Source organism: Aotus nancymaae, unplaced genomic scaffold, assembly GCF_030222135.1.
Source record: "Aotus nancymaae isolate 86718 unplaced genomic scaffold, 86718_ANA_hifiasm-v0.15.2.pri h1tg000092l, whole genome shotgun sequence".
Classification (NCBI taxonomy): domain Eukaryota; kingdom Metazoa; phylum Chordata; class Mammalia; order Primates; family Aotidae; genus Aotus; species Aotus nancymaae.
The window spans coordinates 11,846,666-11,870,631 of record NW_026988507.1 but is presented as its reverse complement, the minus strand read 5'-3'; the positions used below and the strand labels follow the sequence as shown (position 1 = coordinate 11,870,631).

The window sequence follows — 23,966 nt, the reverse complement described above, 5'->3', positions numbered from 1 at the left end:
TATCAGAAGTGACAGAGATAACATTACAACTAATCACACAGACATATGAAAGCTCCTCAGAGAATACTATGAGAAACTATATGCACACAAATAAGAAGATAGGGAGGAAATGGATAAATACCTGGAAACACACAATCTTCCAATATTGAATCAGGAAGTGACTGAAACTCTTCATAGACCAATATTAAACTCTGAAATTGAATTAGTAATAAAAAAAAAAAACCCCTACCAACCCAAAAAGACCCTGGATTCGATGAATTCACAGCCAAATTCTACTAGAAAGACAAATAACTGGCTTCAATCCTATTAAAACTATTCTAAAAATCAACGAGGGACTCCTCCCTACCTCATCAGCCTAAAACCAAAGTCTGACAGAGAGATAACAAAGAAAGAAAACTTCAGTATAATATCCCTGATTAATATAAATGCAAAAATCTCAAGAAAAATTACTAGCAAATTGAATCAAGCAGCACATAAAAATGTTAATTCACCATAATCAAGTAGGTTTCATTCCTGAAAAGCAAGGTAGGTTCAAGATATGCAAATCAATAAAGGTGATTCACCACATAAACAGAATTGAAAGCAAAAGCCACATGATCATCCCAATAGATGCAGAAAAAGCTTTCAGTAAAATCCAACATCATTTCATGATAAAAACCCTCAACAGAACAGGCATCAAAAAAACATACAACAACATAGTAAGAACTATCTATAACAAACCCACAACTAATATCATACTCAATGAGGAAAGCCTGGAACCATTCCTTTTGAGAACTGGAACAAGGCAAAGATAAAGATGCTCACTCTCACCAGTTCTATTCAACATAGTACTATAAGTCCTAGCCAGAGCTATTAGGCAAGAGAAAGGAACAAAAGGAATCCAAATGGGAAAAGAAGTCATACTATCTCTTTTCACCAATGAAAAATACTTTAAAGACTGCCAAAGGCTACTGGAATAATAAATGATTTTGACAAAGCTACTAGAATAATAAATGACAAATGATTTTGGCAAGGTTTCAGGATACAAAAATCAACATACATAAATCAATAGCATTTGCATACACCAATAGCATACAAGCTGAGGATCAAATTAAAAACACAATCCCATTTACAGTAGCCACAAAAAATGAAATACCTAGAAATACAGCTAGCTAAGGTGGTGAAAGCCCTTCTCAAGGAAAACTACAAAACCCTGACAATGCAAATAAATGCATACTAAACAAAAAGAACAAAGCCAGAGGCATCACACTACCTGACCTCAAACTATACAATAAGGCTGCAGTACCCAAAACAGTATGGTACTAGTACAAATGCAGAAACAGATCAATAGACCAGAATAGAAAACTCAGAAATATAGCCTTACATTTAGAACCATCTGATCTTCAGTAAGATTAACGAAAACAAGCAATGGGGAGAGGACTCCCTATTCAATAAATAGTACTGAGATAACTGGCTAGCCATATGCAAAAGAATGAAACTAGACCCTTACCTTTCTCTGTATAAAAAATTAACTCAAGATGAATTAAAGATTTAAATGTAAGACCTCAAACTATAAAATCTGTAGAAGAAAACCTAGGAAATAGCCTTCTCAGCATCAACCTTGGCAAAAAAAAAAAAAAAATATATATATATATATATATCTCTATATGGCCAAGTCCCCAAATATATATATATATATGGCCAAGTCCCCAAAAGCAATTGCAACAAAAACAGAAATTGACAAGTGTGACCTAATTAAAATAGAGAGCTTCTGTACAACAAAAGAAATTATCAACAGAGTAAAGAGAAAATCTACAGAATGAGAGAAAATATTTGCAAACTATGCCTCCAACAAAAATCTAATCTCCAGAATCTAAATGGAATAAAACAAATCAACAAGCAAAACATAAATAACCCCATTAAAAAGTGGGCAAAAGGCATGAAAAGATGTTTGTAAAAAGCAGATTTACAAGCAGCTGAGAAATATATGAAAAAATTCTCTACATCACTAATCAACAGATACATGCAAATGGAAACCACAATGAGATACCATCTCACACTGGTTAGAATGGCTATGATTAAAAAGATAAAAAAACAACAGAATCTGGCAAAGTTGTGGAGAAAAGGGAAAGCATCTAAACATTCTTTCTGGGAATGTAAATTCATTCCATCACTATGGAAAGCAGTTTGGAGATTTATCAAAGAACTTAAAACTGAACTATCATTCAACCCGGCAATCCCATTACTGGGTATATACCCAAAGCAATATAGATTATTCTACCAAAAAGACACATACACTCTTGTGTTTAGTGCCACACTATTTACAATAGCAAGGACCTGGAATCAACCTAGGTACCTGTCAACAGTGGATTGGTTAAAGAAAATGTGGTACAGGCCAGGAGCAGTGGCTATGCCTGTAATCCCAACACTTTGGGAGGCCGAGGTGGGTGAATCACTTGAGGTCGGGAGTTTGAGACCAGCCTGACCAACATGGAGAAACCCCATCTCTACTAAAAATACAAAATTAGCTGGGTGTGGTGGTATATGCCTGTAATCCCAGCTACTTGGGAAGCTGAGACAGGAGAATCTCTTGAACCCAGGAGGCAGAAGTTGCGGCGAGCCGAAATCACGCCACTGGACTCCAGCCTGGGCAACGAGAGCAAAACTTCATCTCAGAAAAAAAAAAGAAAGAAAATGTGGTACATATACACCATGGAATATTAAACAGCCATAAAAAAAAATAAAATCATGTCCTTTAGAGCAGCATGGATGGATCTGGGGGCCATAATCTTAAGTGAATTAATGCAGGAACAGAAAACCAAATATGACACGTTCTCACTTTTAAGTGGGAGCAAAACGTTGGGCACACATGGACATTAAAATGAGAACAACAGACACTGTAGACTACTAGGCAGGGAGGGAGGGGAATGTGGGTTGAAGAATTAACTATTGGATGTTATGCCCACTGCCTGGGTCCAACATACCCACATAATAGTCTTACACATGTACCCACTGTTTCTAAAATAAAAGCTGAAATTTTTAAAGAAATCATTCACATATAACTATGACTTAGGAAGGGCAACTTTTATTGAAAAGAAATTATACATGCCCTCTACAAAGAATCTTTTTTTTTTAACTTGGTTTGCAGTAATCTGTCATGAAGAAGAACAGTTAATAACTTCCTTCAAACTTAGTAGTAGGAAACAGCATGATGGAAAGAATGCTTATAAGACTGCCACTCTCTAGTTCCATAACTTCAGGCAGGGCATTCAACCTGTAAGTCTCAGATTTTAGTGGAAAAATAATATGTACCTCAGTGTTGCTATGAAGATTAAATCAGATAATATACTAGATAAGTGTCTGGCACCTATCACCAAACATTACAAAGATAATGTACCCATCACCATAATATAAAATTGAATAGTCAGTTACAAGTTACATGAGTGCTCAATATAAAGCAGATTTTAATTACAGAGATAAAGCCTAGGTAATGAACTGACTGTTTCACTAACGTTTAAAATTTCACATCTATGTCCTCTCAGTTCCAGAACAATAAATGGTGGCTTCCTTTCTTGATCTTTCCTAATATCTTATCCAATTTTCTATAATGAAATCAGCTGTTTATCCTAATGGACAATTCTAACTTCCTAGGTGTTATGAGCACCTATCTCATTTACCAGCTCACTCACCAGTGAATCAAAAAAGCAATAAAAAATCAAAGAAAATGCCAAGTATGGGATTCAAGGCCTAGATTTAACCACTTTACCATCTGCACTACTTTAGGCATGTTGATCTTTCCAGACTCAAAATTTTTCAGCTGTAAAATGGTAATCTATAGCTGCTTTACCAATCGTTGTGGGTTTTATGTAAGGATTAAAAAACTCATACTCTTTGGCTTTGTAAATTTGGGTCTTTCATAAATATAATAGTATTGTTTCTTTTATTGATGTATATGAACATATTCAAGTTAAGAAAAACTAGTTTATGACTCTATATGTTTACACTATGTAAATTCAGCTTTATTTTCTATTCTTACACACTACTTCAGAGAGAAATTAAAACCTGGAAGCTGTGAAAAGATAGCCACTATTCTTCTCTCCTTATCCTGGAAAACCAGAAAATAGCACCATCACGAGACAAGCATAGTAATTACACTATTTGCAGAAATGACTTTATGTGGTACAATCAAGATGTCCCCCTGGCCCCCAATAGAACAAATGTAAGCAATTTTGTCTTACAAAGCATTATTTTTAAAAGACAGTAATTCACCAATTCACCCCTTACTTTTATCTTCTTTCACTTTCCACTCTAGGATTTTGTATTATTTTGCAAAGTAGAGATGATTCATTTCTGAAAAATGGCAACCATTTTCAGGGCTGGCATAGGAAGGTGACAATATTTTTGTGAGCAATTTTGAAAGCAGATCTCTGTACAACATCCTAGATTCTCCAGCTTCTTTTCAGGACCAAATGTGTCTATTTCATTTTTGTCTTCTGTTTTCTAATAAAAACCTAAGTTGTTATTGAGCATAATTATGGGATCAATAAACAAAGGGTATATATTCAATCTGTACCTAATTGCCCATTAAACACCACCAGAAATTGAATAAGTGGGAGAAGAATGCATTTATCAGAAATCTTCTTCAGAGTGTCCTACGTGTTACTGAATTGAATGCTCCTTTATTGCAATGTATGCTGGAAGAAAGGGGTTATTCATGAAGCACAACATGCCTCCCCACTCCCTCCCAAAAGTCCCTCCTCACAAAGGGGTATGAAATGGACCCTAAACTACCTTGTAAGGATGCCATCAAGGTGTCAGCAGTATTGTATTCCTTCTGGAGGCTTTAGAACAGAATTAATTTCCTTAAACTTTCCAGTTCCTAGAGGCCTCCTGCCTTCCTTGGCTTGTGGTCCTTTTCTCAAATCACTCTGACCTCTGCTTCCATCATCATGTCTCCTTCTCTCATTCTGACCTTCCTTCTTCCTCCATTTTCTAAGACATCTTGAAATTATGTTGTACCTACTGAATAGGCCAGGATAATATTCTCATCTCATGATGCTTAACTTAACCATATCTGCAAAGTATCTTTTGGCACTTAAGGTAACACATTCACCAGTTGTGGGGATTAGGAGGTAGACACCCTTGGGGAGCCATTATTCTTCCTACTATATGGCATGTACTATTCCGGAATAAAAAGGACGTGGATTTAAACCCTGAATCATTATTTGTTCTGTAGGACTTTAAGCAGATTGCTGAAGTTGTAACCTCTTTCCAAAGCTCTAAATTGGTGATCTTAGTTATATCTGCCCCATAGAGTGGTTGTTGAGAGTCAAATAGCCCACAAAACAAGTTGAATAATACCAACACAGTGATTACATCTTATTTGCTAGACTAATATTTCTCAAATTGCAGTGACTAATAACCCTTTTCAAGAAAAAGTTTTCAGCATTGATAAAATATTTAAGTTATTTTGTTACTTAAATAAATACAGCATAAAACTGGGTAAACTTTTGTTTACAACTCTTAAACAAATGTATGAAGCAAATTTACAAAGCAAATTAATAGAATTAAGCACTGCTTGTAACCTGAATTGCATACTTGCTACCATATCATTGGACTTTTCCAGTTAGGCATTCTTATTTACTATAGTTGTGTGTGTGTGTGTGTGTGTGTGTGTGTGTGTGTGTGTGTGTGTGTTTGAGATGGGATGGGGTCTCACTGTCACCCAGGCTGAACTGCAGTGTCATGATCTCAGCTCACTGCAACCTCTGCCCTCGGGCTCAAGCTGTCCTCCCACATCTGCCTCCTGAGTAGCTAGGGCCAAAGGTGCACACCACCACGTCTGGCTATTTTTGTATTTTTGGTAGATATGGGGTTTTGCCATATTTTTCAGGCTGGTCTCAAACTCTTGAGCTCAAGTGATCTGCCCACCTCAGCCTCCTAGAGTGCTGGGTTTACAGATGTGAGCCACTGCACCAGGCCACTGTTCATACTTGCTATAGTTTTTTAATTCCAAAAGGCTTTCACCATCTTTCAATATTCAAATTATGCATGGGAAACCTTTATTAGTAGGATGGTCAGCCATGATGTCATTTGGGCTCTACACATCGCCAGCCTGGGTATAAACATAAAATCAGGCACAAGCACCTACTTCACATTGCAGTATCAACTCTAAGAACATCTAGTACTGCATTTTCTAGTACTAGCCAATAAAGCGACTATTTAAGTTAATATAATTAAAGTTTCTGTTCTTCAACCACCCTAGTTACATGTGGCTGTGGTTATCATATTAGACAGTATAAAATACAACATTTTAATTATTGTGGAAAGTTGTGTTTTCAAATTTTTATAGAGAATTCTATACCTTTAGACAACAACTAAAAAAACTGCTGTTAAGAAACACTATAGTAGATGGTTAGCCAAGAGAAAAGGAATTATTTCTATTGTATTAACATTTCCCTAGTGCTTAGTGCTTAATAAACACTTGTTGAGAGACTGAATTTCCAGTTTAAAATGCAAACTGTGTATATTAAATTATGTTTTCAAACTAAGAAGTTCTGTGATGGAATAAACATCCTAGGGACAGAGATAAAACTTGTAGATTTTTTGTTTATCAAAAGATACATCAGCCTATTTAAAATAAATGCTTTACACATAGCTAATTATTTCACCATATTTATCATCAATAAACAAATCAAATTTAAATTATCATTATTCTATGAATAATGACCATCAATTATTAGGTTAAAATATTTTGATTTATTAATCATACTAAACGAATACTATCAAAATAACAGATTTCATGGAAACTAAGACAGCATCCAAGGTAAAATATACATGTTGTTACTGGTACTAATTAATGTCTTTACATATCTACTAACTTCACTGTAGAGAATAAATATGTTTCTGCAAATTTATATACAAATTCTAATTTTAACAATCAAATTATTCTTTAACTAAACTAGGGAATTTGCTATGGAAAGGAAGCCTCACTCTTTTTGTTATATTTCTTGTTTTGTTTTCACACAATTAAATTGTTACGTAATTTGAAAAATTATCTCCATGCTGTTTGTGTTGTAAAACCATGGTTTTTTATTAAGCCTTTCATTCTTAAGACTATATTGATAACAGTCTAAACATTTTACCTTCATCTAATATAATCTTCATATGTTGGTATTTAAAAATCCTCTTGTAATAAATACAACTCTAGGAGATTATTGATTTACATGCTAGAGAAGTGAAATAAGCTTATCCAATGATGAAATACATGCAATCCTACTTTATGGAAAATAAAATACTTCATTACTTCACTGTTTGATTTACAAAAATTATAGTTTTTATTGGAAGTCCCATGAATATGCCTGGTAAAATATAATAGAATACTTATATTTCTCTTGAGAATACTCTAATATATAATATATTTATATTTCTCTGAATTTGAATGGAACAGCCTAAAACTGTACACTATCAAAATGCAAATGTAACATAATTTTGCCAGGAACCTACTCTCTCCAGCAGGAAATATAAACCACAATAATTTAATTCATGCTGGAAAACAATGCTTTCCATTAGCACAGTTTTATTTTCAAAACCAGAATAAAGTGTTGATTTAGAAATAGTCTCAGTCCTCATCTTTGGAAAGATTTAGTTTTTCTTATTCAGGCTACAAGTACTTGTAAAAGAATATGTAAACATGTTTCACCTAACCACATTCATTTTGGCTACCCAGTTTGATGTGAATTACCATGAAACAGGGGATTAACGGGCATAACTCTGGACTATAAAATATGTAATATATAAATATTCTTGAAAAACTGATTCTGAAAGAGCTAGCATGCCTTTCACTTATCTTGGAACCTGGAGTAATACTGATGTCCTTGAACAAAGTGATATATTTAGAGCAGATGACTGGCTGCTATGGGGATTTAAATAACCTGATTTAAAAATTGTCTGTTTCTCTAATTTGTTTTTTTCAGAAATAATTTTATTGCAAAAAAGGCAAAACAGGGGTAAAAACCACACCACTTAGCTGTTGATACCCAAAATAACAAATTTTGAATATGCTTTTATCTTAAAAGCCACCAACAGTAATCTGGAACTATTTACCCTGATAGCCACTTAGCCTTAATTTTAATAGTTTCTGCTGCTTCTATACTCATTATATTCCTGTCTCCTTTAAAGCATTTATAACAAAGATATCAGCAAATAGTAAATACTTGTTGATTAATTCATTGAGAAAAACATAAGATAAACACTTAAGTAGAATGTTTTATTGACTTTAGGTCAGTTGGCAATAATTACATGCATTTATGCCTTATTTTACTTCACTGGAAAAAAGACAAATGTTATATTAGAGACTTCTGACTTTCATGTATTTGCTGCTCTGGGCTGAGAATGTTCAGCTCTCTCCTGTAATGTGTGCTTCAGTATTACAACTCATCAACAAAAGGTGTATGTCCCAAATTTCCACTAGCTGCCATCGACTTTTTGCCAGAAACAAACTTCTTTGCAGCATTTATGATATCAGCGTTAGCTACTGAATCAATCTGCTGAAGGACTGTGGATGGTAGCACGTAAGAACCAACAATTAGAGCCTGGGACTCAACTTCTTCCAGGACACCCTCAGAAGACTCCACTGACATTAGGTATCCAGCTTTCAGCTTGTTCTTGGCAGTTTGGACATCTGTGTTGGAAAGGTTTCCTTGAGTGATTGTTTTTACTTGATTATAGGCTGCCTAGATAACATCTCCAGCAGCTGCGGCCTGGGAGATAGCATAAATCCCCAAAGAGTCCAGAATCTGAGTAACTGGCATTAAATGCAGAAACATCGAATGGCTGGTGAGTTGCCTTGGCAACAGCCTGGTGCAGAAGACTGGTGGTGTTGCTGCCCCTCTTGATACGTGGCCCAGCACCGAGGACATGCTGAAGAACACTAAACCATTTGCCTCTGCACTTCCTGTGGCAGCACTTTAAGACTGTCTCCATTCTCTTCTCGGATTTCAACTCCACGGTATTTGGCCTTTGGACCAGATAAACCAAGTCCACCTCTCATGTTGAGAAACTGTTCAGCAACTTGCTTTAGAACAGGATGACTCACACCAAGTCCAATCAAAGCCATTCTTGCACTTGTGAAATGGTTCTGAATGAGGTAATGTAACTCCTCTGGTGTCACTTTTCCAATCCTATAGTCAGGACAATACAAGGGATTAGCCAAGGCATTCCAGTAAGCTGCTGCATGCAAATTTTCAATGACATGAGTCTGTGGATTCTGAAAGGCCACAGCTTTGTCAATCTTTAGCTGAGGCTGAATGTCACCTACTTCCCAGTGATGAAATTCTGGTGATGTGGTGACATTGAGCAGGAACTCCATTAGAATATCAACATCGACCCGCAGGCATTCCACAGTGTAAGCCATGTTTTCCCTTGTTGCAGTCACACCTAATAAGCCACCAACTGCTTCAATTCCACAGGTTTTCTTGAAAGATGAAGCTCCTTTTGTCATCAGACTGGATGCAAGACGCAGCAAATGAGTGGTTCCTAAATTGTTGGAGTCCTCACATCTACTGCCTGCTTTAATGAACAAACCAATTCTTGATACAGGAGCGTAGTTTTCCAAAGAAGCAATCACCAAACCATTTAGTAACTTGGTAAACTCAAGGTCCTGAGGTTGTGGTGGTGCTCCTGCAGGAGCAGCTGTGGCTTTAACTTTGGGGGCAACTTTGAGAGAATAAAATCTCAAGAAGGACCTGGCTCTGGTTAGTAGCTTCGTGATTCAAGATTGTTCTGACCCACAGACACTGCCGGATTATAGAAAAGCAAGATGGTTGTTTCTCTACTTTTTAATATTCTTCTGAAAATAAATTTGAATGAACTTCTTCAAATATTTCACATAATCATACCTCTTTACTTTTTTATGTGCTGATATCTCTAAATGGAATGCTCCCCTCTCCTACCCACACCTCCTTTTTCTGACATCTAACTAAATTATATTATTTTTAAATTTAAACCTGAGCATCTTTGTGAATCTTTCTCTAACACTAGGTATAGAGCATCTGGCTTATGAGTATTTTTTCAGGTATATCTATTTTCCAAAAAATTCATCAGATAAATTTTTCAATTTTAAATGTTTAAATCTTCTATAGATAATATGTCAATCACCTATTTTATTGAATGACTATGTGTCAATGACAAAGATTCACAGAGTTTTTTTCTTTAATGAAATGCTATAAATTGACTTCCTGTAGCAGTAAAGTAAACAAAGTTTGGTCTCTGTTTTATATTTGTAGTATTTTATTTGTAGTAAGTCAATATTGCAATGTTACAGAATATTCTTCACTAGCAGGTCAATATAAAATTCAGGAGATCATATAAAGGACCAAATGCAGTCACAGAGTATTCTTACACTAATTATAATTGGTACAGTTTGGACTGACAAGTCCTTTTATTATTTTAATTTCTTTTATACATTACTTATAACCAGTTTATGTAGGCACACTGTAAACACTTCCTCCATGGCTGCTTTCCCCCAACACCAGATAAGAGTTAAAAACTTTCCATGAATTTGAGAAATGAAACAATCCAATAGAAAAATGTATACAGGTTATAATTAGGCAGTTTACAGAGATGTGTATCTGAATACTGAACCTCACCACAGGAATAAAAAGTAAAATAAACTGATCCCATTTTTTAACTTAGTTTGGCAGAAATTAAAAAGCTAAAATAGCCAATGGTGGCAAGAATAAATGAACATTCTCATACATTGCTGGTTGGGGTTTTTTGTGCTTTTGTTGTTGTTGTTCTGAGACAGAATTTTTTTGCTCTTGTTGCCCAGGCTGGAGTGCAATGGTGCAATTTCAGCTCACCGCAACCTCCGCCTTCCGGGTTCAGATGATTCTCCTGCGTCAGCCTCCCGAGTAGCTGGGATTACAGGCATGAACCACACTCAGCTAACTTTTTTTTGTATTTTTGGTAGAGATGGGGCTTCTCTATGTTGATTACACTTGTCTTAAACTCCCTAGCTCAGGTAATCTGCCTGCCTTGGCCTCCCAAAGTGCTGGGATTACAGGCGTGAGCCACAGTACCTGGCCTAGGGTTTTGAATTGCTACAACCTTTTGGAAAACCAACTGGCTATACCTACATGTATTAATATTAAAACCTACTTTTACAAATCTGGCCCATATATCCAATATATCAAGATACACCAAAGGATGTTTATTCTGTGTTAACTGAACATTTATACGTGTACATATATATTATTTTGTTCTATTTTTATTTTACTTTAAGTTCTGGGGTACATGTGCAGATCTTTCAGGATCGTTACACAGGTATACAATGACAGGGTAGTTTGCTGCCTCCATCCTCCATCACCTACATTAGTTATTTCTTCTAATGTTATCCTTCCCCAATCTCCCTACCTCCTGCTACCTCTCCCCAGCCAGCTGCCCCACAACAGACCCAAGTTCTTTTAAAAAGTGAACAAAGGACATGAACAGACACTTTTCAAAAAAAGACATTCAGATGGCCAAGAACAATTGTTCTTTGGTCTTGGAACAATTGTAGAATCCAGGAAAATTTTCTAAGACACAAATAAAAGATACTGTGCTACAGTTTACTATTCTTCCAAAATTCTATGTGTCAAATAATTGAAATAATACCTGCCTGCAATACTGAAAAACATAAATGGTAGCAGTTCCAAGGAAACTGATTTTATAACAACTTTAACTCATCTGGATATAAATGATTCATGCAAATTCATGGTGAATAGAAGTTGCTAAAAGAGAAAAGCAGATATTAATAGCTATGCTATTAATGCTTTCATTTTCACAAGCCTGTTTTAGATTTATCTTTACACATTAATAATATTAAGATCTCCCAAAGCAGATATTTAATTATATTTTCCAAATAAGGCAATACATTTGTGAACATACTTAGAACCATCATAAATAATTAAAGCTAAAATGCATTCTTTAAATAAATGAACCAAGTAAATTTGTGTTGCTGTGACCTTGATTTAATGACATGGAATTTTTACATTACTCACTTGCTAATCAACGAAATGTTATACTCTTTGATGAAGTATCCCTAGGTTCTGGTTTATTTCCTCATTTTAATAAGGCAGGATATATTTTTTATGAAATGTTATTTTAAATGGCATTATGATCAACAGATACTTATTAAATATTTACTAGGAGGATGTCAAGCAAAAGACTCATTACTCAGGCTTCACCAAACCATTTTCTAGACTAAATTAATTACAGATTCTTGGGCAAAGGACAATGCACAGAGTTGGGCTGATGGTTTCACGATGTTCCTAGTTTCCCAGGACCCAATCTATTCCAATCTCCTCAAGTAGTCCCCAATGACTTTAACTACTTTTCTTCTTCCTAAATTTAGGTGACATTATATCCTATGATACCATTCATTCAGTTCCTTTATTTATTCAATTGTTATTCAATGAGTATGAATAGTTCAATAGTTATTAAGCACTACTGAATGGTACCGTGATAGGCATAGAGTATGTTATATGCTATCAAGTGTCTACATGACAAATAGTGTTAGCAACATAATAAATGCACTATATTAAGTGGCTTTACAGTAATAACAACCTTAGGCATATATTTCTCATTCTTAGTACTGTAGGTAGGTGTGGGTTGGCTGCTATGACTCCGTGAATTCCCATCTCAGAACAGAGGCTAAAGATACAGTCTCTATTTAGTATCTGACATTCTTATAGCAGAGGAAAAAGTGCAGGAGATAATTATACAGTGGCTTTTAACATTTCTGCTTGAGTGTAACGCACAGTTATTTCCACTATCTGAGGTAGTAATGTTTCATAAAGAAATTATATATTAATTGCCTATTAAAATATATTATTTGAAATACATTATAATTAATTTTATATAGTGAAAGATAATTAATAGTGGTCTTATGAATAACCAAGTTAAAAAATGAATAGCCTTCCACAGAAATTCTTACATATGTAGCTTTTTGCCAAGGTCAGTAGCACTGAACATAAGCTGATTACAAAGTGCATAAGCATTTGACCCAAATGCATTTGTGATAATTTCTCATTTTTCATTAATGAAAGCATGTAATATTTTCAGTAAAGCTGTTATACTTTATATCAGATTGAGAAATAAGAGGTTTATGAATAGGTAAGTTGAATAAAAATACTTTGATCAGCCATTTAGCATATTACTTAATTCAACTATTTGAATCTGGCTAGCTAGCATTTAAAGAAAATCTATCCACAAGACTTTCACTTATATCCATGAGGGATTACACATAGAACTGTACACTTAAAATGTGTGAATTTTACTGTGCATAAACTATATCTCAATAAAAATAATTTTCAGAAGAAAGACCTGTATCTGTATAGACATTTTAAATTGTAGTAATTAATATAAGTTTTATGAAACAAGTTTTTGATTGCCAGTATTACTGTTGTTTAAGTTAAGAAAATAGTTGGGAATGGTATAAGAGGATTCATGGCAGTAGAAAGTCAAAAGTATTGATTCAATTTCTCTCAACTTCAAAAAAAAAAGAGAGAGAGAGAGAGACAGAGAAAAAAATCTCAGTTCAAGAGCTGATTACAAGGCTTGCCATTATCATCATATCTGCTTAGAACTGAGACATACATAAAGGTGTTTGTCAGGATACCAGAGAGCAGAGAGAAGGAACTCAAACTGCAAACTTATTTATTGGCTGCTTCTTTCTCATAACTAATAGATGTCCATTTTCTGAGGAATTTGGCTAAGATTTGCTTTCACTGCAAGGAGCTATCTAATAATGTGTTCGCAGAGGTGGAAAACTAGAGTGCTCTACCAATGCAGAATACCCATACTCATGAAAATAATTAAAAGTTCTGGCACTTAGCAAAAAGCCAAATTAGTTTATGCTGGCTTGATAAATAACAGTCTTGATACTCAAAGAACACTGAATTCTCAAAAATGAAAGAAAGGGCTAAGTTTAGGTTGAGTGTTGATCATTACACTAAATGATGTTAGCCAAATAAAAACACTATGCTAAATATTTATTATATCAAATTTTTAAGTTACCAGGTCAAAAATATTACCTTACACATCTTCTGGACATAGTACAAGTTGTTTTTTTAAATTTTATTCTTTAATTTAAATTATCATTTGTCTCAAGGTAACAGAATATTTCTCAAACTACACAGGGTAAAGAACTAGTTTTATTCTAAATTTCTAACCTATCATGGATTAATAATTCTATGAAATATAACAAAAATGAATTGTTAGAAAAGTGAATGAAAAAACAGACATATAAAATATAAGTTCAATTTTAGTATTAATTCTACAAAACTAAAATTACTCTGCCAAACTGCTATAAACATTTCTAAAAGCTTATTCTTAATTTCTGTACTTATATGTTCAAAAATAGTAATACTGGGATCTGAACAGGCACCAGTCCACAAAACTCACTTTTTAATGAACATCTGTGTTTATTCCAAAGGTAAAATAAGTGCAATATGCTTATAATTGTTCTAAATAAGGTTCACCATCTTTGCCACACTTCAATTTATTTTTCCAACATTTAACTATCTTCAAGGATGTTTGACAGTTACCTTTGTAAACTCTAACGACAAGCCTATGTTGCCATTTGTTGACTTTTTCTTATTTTTATTTATTATTTTAACTTTTATTTTAGTTTTGGGAGTGCATGTGAAGGTTTGTTACATAGGTAAACACATGTCATGGGGATTTGTTGATAAAAAACTGGACAACTGAATCAAAGTTTTATAAATGAGAATATTCAAATGACCAATAAATATATGAAAACATGCTTATCTTCATTAGTCATTAGATAAATACAAATTAAAACTACAATGAGATGTCATTGTAGTTATTATTTCATCACTCAAGTATTAAACCCAGTGCCCAATAGTCATCTTTTTTGCTCCTCTCCCTCTTTCAATCCTCTTACATCCAAGAAGACCCAAGTGTCTGTTGTTTCCTTCTTTGTGTTCATAAGTTCTTATAATTTGGCTCCCACTTCTAAGTGATAACATGCAGTATTTGGTTTTCTCTTCCTGCGTTAAGTTTGCTAAAGATAATGGCCTCAAGCTTCACCCATGTTCCCAGAAAAGACATGTTCTTGCTCTTTTATGGCTGCATAGTATTCCATGGTATATATGTACCACATTTTCTTCATCCAATCTGTCATTGATGAGTCTTTAGGTTGATTCCATGTCTTTGCTACTGTGAATAGTGCTGCAATAAATAAACGTGTACATGTGTCTTTATGGCAGAATAATTAGTGTTCCTATGATATATACCCCAGTAATGGATTGCTGGGTCAAATGGTAGCTCTGCTTTTAGATCTCTGAGGAATCACCATACTGCTTTCCACAATGGTTGAACTAATTTTCACTCTCACCAACAGCTTGTAAGTGTTCCATTTTTTTCTGCAACCACACCAGCATTTATTTCTTGACTTTTTAATAACAGCCATTCTGACTAGTGTGATATGGTATCTCATTGTGGTTTTGATTTATATTTCTCTAATGATCAGTGATGTTGAGCTTTTTTTCATATGATTCTTGGCCACATGTATGTCTTCTTTTTAAAAGTGTCTGTTCATATCCTTTGTTCACTTTTTAATGGCGTTGTTTTTCTCTTGTAAATTTGTTTAAGTTCTTCATAGATCTTGGATATTAGACCTTTGTCAGATGCATAGTTTGTAAATATTTTCTCCCATTCTGTAGGTTGTATGTTTACTCTGTTGATAGTTTCTTTTCCCGTGAAGAAGCTCTTAAGTTTAATTTGATTTCACTTGTCAATTTTTGCTTTTGTTACAATTGCTTTTGGTGTCTTTGTCATGAAATCTTGGTCCATTCCTATGTCCAGGATTGTACTGCCTATGTTGCCTTTCAGAGTTTTTATAGTTTTGGTTTCAAATGACTTCATACTATGAAATATAAGGATATCATACAATTGCATCCCCACTCATATATAATATTCTCCCAGGTCCTCCCTGTGAAAGTTATCAAAATTTTTAAAAATGTATATTAATTATTTAAATACAATACCCTGACTGATATGCTGAACTAAGAAAAGATGAATGACAAATAATCAATAGCCAAAACACAAAGGGGAACTGTAATAGATTTTATGGTAAAGATTTCAATTCTTCTTCCAAATTCTTCTACGTATTCAAAAGAGTGCTAATATAGTAACTAGGATTTTTGTGGGAATTAATAAAATATAAATAGATATGCAATAGACCAAGAATATCCAGGATACTCTTAAAGAAGAAGAAGATAGTGAAAAGACATGCTTTTACCAGTTATCATGCTTTATTTTAAAAATACAGTAAAGTACTTCAATATCGTAACTATAACAGGCAAATATAGCAAATAAATAAAATAGAAAGTTTAGGAAAGGACCCACATAAATATCAACCCTTCATTTCTTGATTTGGCGTAAGGAGCACTTCAGAGCAGTGGTAATAAAATGATCTTTAATAGATATTGCTAAGATGATTGTTTATGAAAAAAATAATTAGATCATACCTCACACAATACACTAGAATCCCATGGCAGTGAATTGTAGATCTAAACGTAAAAAGCAAGCAATAGAAATCTATAAAATACTATAGATAGTATTTTCCCAACTTCAGGAAATTTCTATGAAGTGTAGAAACTTCATAAGTAGAACCTAACATAAAGGAAAAGGATGATAAATCTGAATATGTAAGTTTAGTAGTTTTTAAAAAAACAAAAAAGTCACAGAAAGTAGTAAGAAAAGACATTTTCAAAATATCCAAACAACAAAATGCTAATATCAAGAATGTAACAACTTTTATAAATCAAGAAATAAAATACAGAAGATGGCCACTTAAGAGGAAGTCGGGATTGCAGCTCCGAGAGAAGGCGCAGAGGGTGAGTGGACGCCGCATTTCCAGACGGACTTTTACTGCCCACAGACCAGGAGATTCACAGGAGGAAAAGCCCCACGGGTCTCCAGCGCCGCTGGTTTGAGCGGAGTGGCCGCTCAGCCTACGCCCTGGAGCGGGGGGGCAGTGGCTTCTTGCGCAGAGCGAGAGAGACAGAGTTCCCTCTGAGCCAGAAAGGGGAGCTGAAGCAGGGAGCCAAGCCAGGAGACCCCCGGGGAAGGGAGTGCCACGAATCTCAGAGCCGCTGCTTCGGCTGACGCAGTGGCACACAGGGCAGCGGATTTTAATTGCGCGGAGAAGCTCCCCGCATTCCCAATGCCGCTGGTTGGACCGGAGCAGCCGCTCGGCCTGCACGGGGGGCGGGGAGCAGCGGCTCCTTGAACAAAGTGAACGAGACTGTGTCCCCTCTGGGCCAGCAAGGGGAACTGTGGCAAGGAGGCAAGCCAAGAGATTACAGGACAAAGAGGGCCCCTCTAGAAACACGGCTGAACCCGGGACGGTTCAGCTCTGTGGGGGAGGGGTGTCCTCCATCCGGAAACACCCTGCAGTTCCCGGGGCAATTTTCCGTAACCAAGACAACCCACCACTACAGAGACTCCGTCACTACAGGGGCGGGCCAGCATAGCGGAAGCAGTTCTAACTACACCCACAGGACTGCTGGGAAGCTCACACGGAAGCTGGGCGGAGCCCACAGCAGCTCAGCGAAGCCTCTGCAGGCTGAGTGTGACTAGACTGCCACCTTGTGGGCAGGGAAAACGGTAGCAACACAGCTGAAAAACATAAAGTGCTAAACCCCTGGGCCAGAACACCTGGGGAGAAGAAAAGGGGGTTTATGAGTTCAGCTGCTGCAGACTTAAAATTACCAAAATCAGAAAGACAGCAACTACAAAGTCAATAGGCGGATAAATCCACAAAGATGGGAAGAAACCAGTGCAAAAAGGATGAAAACACCCAAAACCAGAACACCTCTCCCCCTACAAGGCAGCATAACTCCTCACCAGCACGGGAACAAGACTGGACGGAGAATGAGTGTGATGAAATGACAGAATCAGCTTTCAGAAAATGGATAATAAGAAACTTCTGTGAGCTAAAAGAACATGTTCTAAACCAATGCAAAGAAACTAAGAACCTTGAAAAAAGACTTGACGAAATGCTAACGAGAATGGACAACTTAGAGAGGAATATGAATGAATTGATGGAGCTGAAAAACACAACACGAGAACTTCGCGAAGCATGTACAAGTTTCAACAGCAGAATTGACCAAGCAGAAGAAAGGATATCAGAAGTTGAAGATCAACTCAATGAAATAAAACGAGAAGGCAAGATTAGAGAAAACAAGGTAAAAAGGAATGAACAGAGTCAACAAGAAATATGGGACTACGTGAAAAGACCTAATCTACGTTTGATAGGTGTACCTGAATGTGACGAAGAAAATGCATCCAAGCTGGAAAATACTCTTCAGGATATTATCCAGGAAAACTTCCCCAACCTAGCAAGGCAGGCCAAGATTCAAGTCCAAGAAATACAGAGAACACCACAAAGATATTCCTCTAGAAGAGCAACCCCAAGGCACATAATCATCAGATTCACCAGGGTTGAAATGAAGGAGAAAATACTAAGGGCAGCCAGAGAGAAAGGTCGGGTTACCCACAAAGGGAAACCCATCAGACTCACAGCAGATCTCTCAGCAGAAACCCTACAGGCCAGAAGAGAGTGGGGGCCGATATTCAACATCCTTAAAGAAAAGAACTTTCAACCCAGAATTTCCTATCCAGCCAAACTAAGCTTCATAAGTGAAGGAAAAATAAAATCCTTTGTGAACAAGCAAGTACTCACAGATTTCATCACCACCAGACCAGCTTTACAAGAGCTCCTGAAGGAGACACTACACATAGAAAAAAACAACCAGCACCAGCCACTCCAAAAACGCACAAAATGGTAAAGAGCAGCAACACAATGAAGAATCTCCATCAACCAATGGGCAAAACAGCCAGCTAGCATCAAAATGACAGGACCAAACTCACACATAACAATATTAACCCTAAATGTAAATGGACTAAATGCCCCAATCAAAAGACACAGACTGGCAAATTGGATAAAAAGCCAAAACCCATCAGTGTGCTGTATCCAGGAAACCCACCTCACATGCAAGGATACACAAAGGCTCAAAATAAAGGGATGGAGGAAGATTTACCAAGCAAATGGAGAGCAAAAAAAAGCAGGAGTTGCAATTCTCATCTCTGATAAAATAGACTTTAAAGCAACAGAGATCAAAAGAGACAAAGAAGCACATTACATAATGGTAGGGGGATCAATACAACAAGAAGAGCTAACGATCCTAAATATATATGCACCTAATACAGGAGCACCCAGATACATAAGGCAAGTTCTTAAAGACTTACAAAGAGACATAGACTCCCACACATTAATACTGGGAGACTTCAACACACCGTTGTCAATATTAGACAGATCAACGAGACAGAAAGTTAATAAGGATATCCAGGACTTGAGCTCAGACCTGGAACAAGCAAACCTAATAGATATTTACAGAACTCTCCAGCCCAAATCCAGAGAATATACATTCTTCTCAGCACCACATCACACCTACTCTAAAATTGACCACATAATTGGAAGTAAATCACTCCTCAGCAAATGCAAAAGAACAGAAACCATAACAAACAGTCTCTCAGACCACAGTGCAATCAAGTTAGAACTCAGAATTCAGAAGCCCACCCAGAACCGCACATCCTCATGGAAATTGAACAACTTTCTCCTGAATGTTGACTGGATAAACACTGAAATGAAGGCAGAAATAAAGATGTTCTTCGAAACCAACGAGAATGAAGACACCACATACCAGAATCTCTGGGACACATTTAAAGCAGTCTCTAGAGGAAAATATATAGCAATAAGTGCCCACATGAGAAGAAAGGAGAGAACTAAAATTGACACCCTATCATCAAAATTGAAAGAGCTAGAGGAGCAAGATCAAAAAAACTCAAAACCTAGCAGAAGACAAGAAATAACTAAGATCAAAGCAGAAATGAAGGAGATAGAGACACGAAAAACCCTACAAAAAATCAATAAATCCAGGAGCTGGTTTTTTGAAAAGATCAACAAAATAGACAGACCACTAGCCAAACTAATAAAAAAGAAAAGAGAGAATAACCAAATAGATGCAATAAAAAATGATAAAGGTGATATCACCACAGATGCCACAGAAATTCAAACCATCATCAGAGATTATTACAAACAACTCTATGCACATAAATTAGAAAACCTGGAAGAAATGGATAAATTCCTGGACAGTAGTCTCCTCCCATGCCTAAACCAGGAAGAAGTCGAAACCCTGAATAGACCAATAACAAGGTCTGAAGTCGAGGCAGCAATTAAGAGCCTACCACCCAAAAAAAGCCCAGGCCCAGATGGTCTCACAGCCGAATTCTACCAGACATACAAAGAGGAACTGGTACCATTCCTACTGAAACTATTCCAAATAATCCAAAAAGAGGGAATCCTTCCCAAATCATTTTATGAGACCAACATCATCCTAATACCAAAACCCGGCAGAGACTCAACAAGAAAAGAAAACTACAGGCCAATATCCATGATGAACATAGATGCAAAAATCTTCAATAAAATACTGGCAAGCCGATTACAACAGCACATCAAAAAGCTTATCCACCATGATCAAGTAGGATTCATCCCGGGGATGCAAGGCTGGTTCAATATACGCAAGTCTATAAATGTAATTCACCACATAAACAGAACCAAAGACAAAAACCACATGATTATCTCAATTGATGCAGAGAAGGCCTTCGACAAAATTCAACAGCCCTTTATGCTAAAAACCCTCAATAAACTAGGTATCGATGGAACGTATCTCAAAATAATAAAAGCTATTTATGACAAACCAACAGCCAATATCATACTGAATGGGCAAAAACTGGAAGCATTCCCTTTGAAATCCGGCACTAGACAAGGATGCCCTCTCTCACCACTGCTATTCAATATAGTACTGGAAGTTCTAGCCAGAGCAATCAGGCAAGAAAAAGAAATAAAGGGTATTCAATTAGGAAAGGAGGAAGTGAAATTGTCTCTATTTGCAGACGACATGATTGTATATCTAGAAGACCCTATCACCTCAGCCCAAAATCTCCTGAAACTGATAAGCAACTTCAGCAAAGTCTCAGGATACAAAATCAATGTGCAAAAATCACAAGCATTCCTATACACCAATAACAGACTTAAAGAGAGCCAAATCAAGAACGAACTGCCATTCACAATTGCTACAAAGAGAATAAAATACCTAGGAATACAACTAACAAGGAACGTAAAGGACCTCTTCAAGGAGAACTACAAACCACTGCTCAACGAAATAAGAGAGGACACAAACAGATGGAGAAACATTCCATGTTCATGGTTAGGAAGAATTAATATCGTGAAAATGGCCATACTGCCCAAAGTAATTTACAGATTCAACGCTATCCCCATCAAGCTACCAATGACCTTCCTCACAGAACTGGAAAAAATCACCTTAAACTTCATATGGAACCAAAAGAGAGCCCGCATAGCCAAGTCAATTCTAAGCAAAAAGAACAAAGCAGGAGGCATCACACTACCGGACTTCAAACTCTACTACAAGGCTACAGTAATCAAAACAGCATGGTACTGGTACCAAAACAGAGACATAGACCAATGGAACAGAACAGAGACGTCGGAGGCGACACAACATATCTACAACCACCTGATCTTTGACAAACCTGAAAAAAACAAGCAATGTGGAAAGGATTCCATGTTCAATAAGTGGTGTTGGGAAAACTGGCTAGCCATATGCAGAAAGCAGAAACTGGACCCCTTCCTGACACCTTACACTAAAATTGACTCCAGATGGATTAAAGACTTAAACATAAGACGTAACACCATAAAAACACTAGAAGGAAACCTAGGCAAAACCATTCAGGACATAGGCGTAGGCAAGGACTTTATGACCAAAACACCAAAAGCATTGGCAACAAAAGCCAAAATAGACAAATGGGACCTAATCAAACTCCACAGCTTTTGCACGGCAAAAGAAACAGTCAATAGAGTGAATCAGCAACCAACAGAATGGGAAAAAATTTTTGCAGCCTACCCATCTGACAAAGGGCTGATAACCAGAATTTACAATGAACTAAAAAAGATTTACAAGAAAAAAACAAACAAGCCCATTCAAAAATGGGCGAAGGATATGAACAGATACTTTACAAAAGAAGACATACATGAGGCCAACAAACATATGAAAAAATGCTCATCATCACTGGTCATTAGAGAAATGCAAATCAAAACTACATTGAGATACCATCTCACGCCAGTTAGAATGGCGATCATTAAAAAATCTGGAGACAACAGATGCTGGAGAGGATGTGGAGAAATAGGAACACTTTTACACTGTTGGTGGGAGTGTAAATTAGTTCAACCACTGTGGAAAACAGTGTGGCGATTCCTCAAGGACCTAGAAATAGAAATTCCATTTGACTCAGCAATCCCATTACTGGGCATATATCCAAAGGATTATAAATCGTTCTACTATAAGGACACATGCACACGAATGTTCATTGCAGCACAGTTTACAATAGCAAAGACCTGGAACCAGCCCAAATGCCCATCGATGATAGACTGGACAGGAAAAATGTGGCACATATACACCATGGAATATTATGCAGCCATTAAAAAGGAGGAGTTCACATCCTTCGTAGGGATATGGATGAACCTGGAAAACATCATTCTCAGCAAACTGACACAAGAACACAAAATCAAACACCACATGTTCTCACTCATAGGCGGGTGTTGAACAAGGAGAACACATGGACACAGGGAGGGGAGCACTATACACGGGGGTCTGTTGGGGGGAGGGGGGATAGTGGGGGGGTGGGGAGTTGGGGAGGGATAGCATGGGGAGAAATGCCAGATATAGGTGAAGGGGAGGGAGGCAGCAAATCATACTGCCAGGAGTGCACCTGTGCAACAACCTTGCATGTTCTTCACATGTACCCCAAAACCTAAAATGCAATAAAAAAAAAAAAAAAAAAAAAAAAAAAGAAAGAAATAAAATACAAACTGGACAACTGGACAATTAATTTGAATAAAAACTTTATAAATGAGAATATTCAAATGACCAATAAGCATATATAGACATGTTTATCTTCATTAGTCATTAGATAAATACAAATTTGAAACTCCAATAAGATGCTATAACATATGCACCAGAATGGGTAACATACAAAACTAACAATACTAGGTGTTGACAAAGACATGAAAGAAGAAAAATGCTCACATACCTCTTGAAGAAGTATAAATTGGTACAACCACTTTGGAAGACCCATTGTTAATATTTAACCTAGAAAATGCACAGATTTATAAGACAGTCATTACAATCCTAGGTATATACTCTACAAAATGTGTGCTTAGGTAACATAATCAAGACACACACACACACACACACACACACACACACACACACGACTTCAAATTCTAGTGGAGATCTGTTTTTATCTTGTGCTAAACACTGAGCCCTGAATGTCAAAAATCTTCCTCTCAGTATTCCTACTCCATCCTCAACTTTCAACACTCTATGCAAGCCTGAACCTCAGAGGGAATTTTCTCTCCATGTTTTGTGCCATTCCCCAACACAGCAGTCGACTTCTTGTCACTCATTGCCAGCCAGGTTCATAGTGGGAGGTGTGGAGGTAGGTTCAGTGCTCCTGGCCCATCCTCAATGGTAGACATATCCTACTTGAGGCCCTATCTGAGTGGAAGAATAGGGGGCTTTCAAGTTGTTCCTGCTCCTCCTCACTATAGAAGCCAAACTGTGCCGTGCATGTGTGGCAGTTTTAGAGCCAGACACTGTTCACTGCCTCTCTACTAGGAGCACCCTAACTTTGCTTTGAATTACTGAAGGATGGAGGCCTGAAGACCTTCCTGCCACTTTATTGAGGGAAAAAGATTTTTACTTCTCTCCCTCCCCCAGGATCTTTGGCTGCTTCCTGGGGTGGAAGTATCTCACCTTCCTCAGAGAATTAAGGCTTTT

The 23,966-nt window shown here is 36.7% G+C and overlaps 1 long non-coding RNA gene and 1 pseudogene across 1 annotated transcript in view; both read right to left on the bottom strand.

Moving 5' to 3' along the window:
- LOC135271822 (uncharacterized) overlaps window positions 1–23,966 on the bottom strand; it is a 148,176-nt gene that overhangs the window by 118,230 nt on the left and 5,980 nt on the right. The window contains exon 2 of the long non-coding RNA XR_010339957.1: window positions 23,218–23,276. This is a non-coding gene — a long non-coding RNA (uncharacterized LOC135271822). The remainder of the gene's footprint in view (window positions 1–23,217; window positions 23,277–23,966) is intronic.
- Window positions 7,938–9,751, bottom strand: LOC135271816 (cytochrome b-c1 complex subunit 2, mitochondrial-like; annotated as a pseudogene).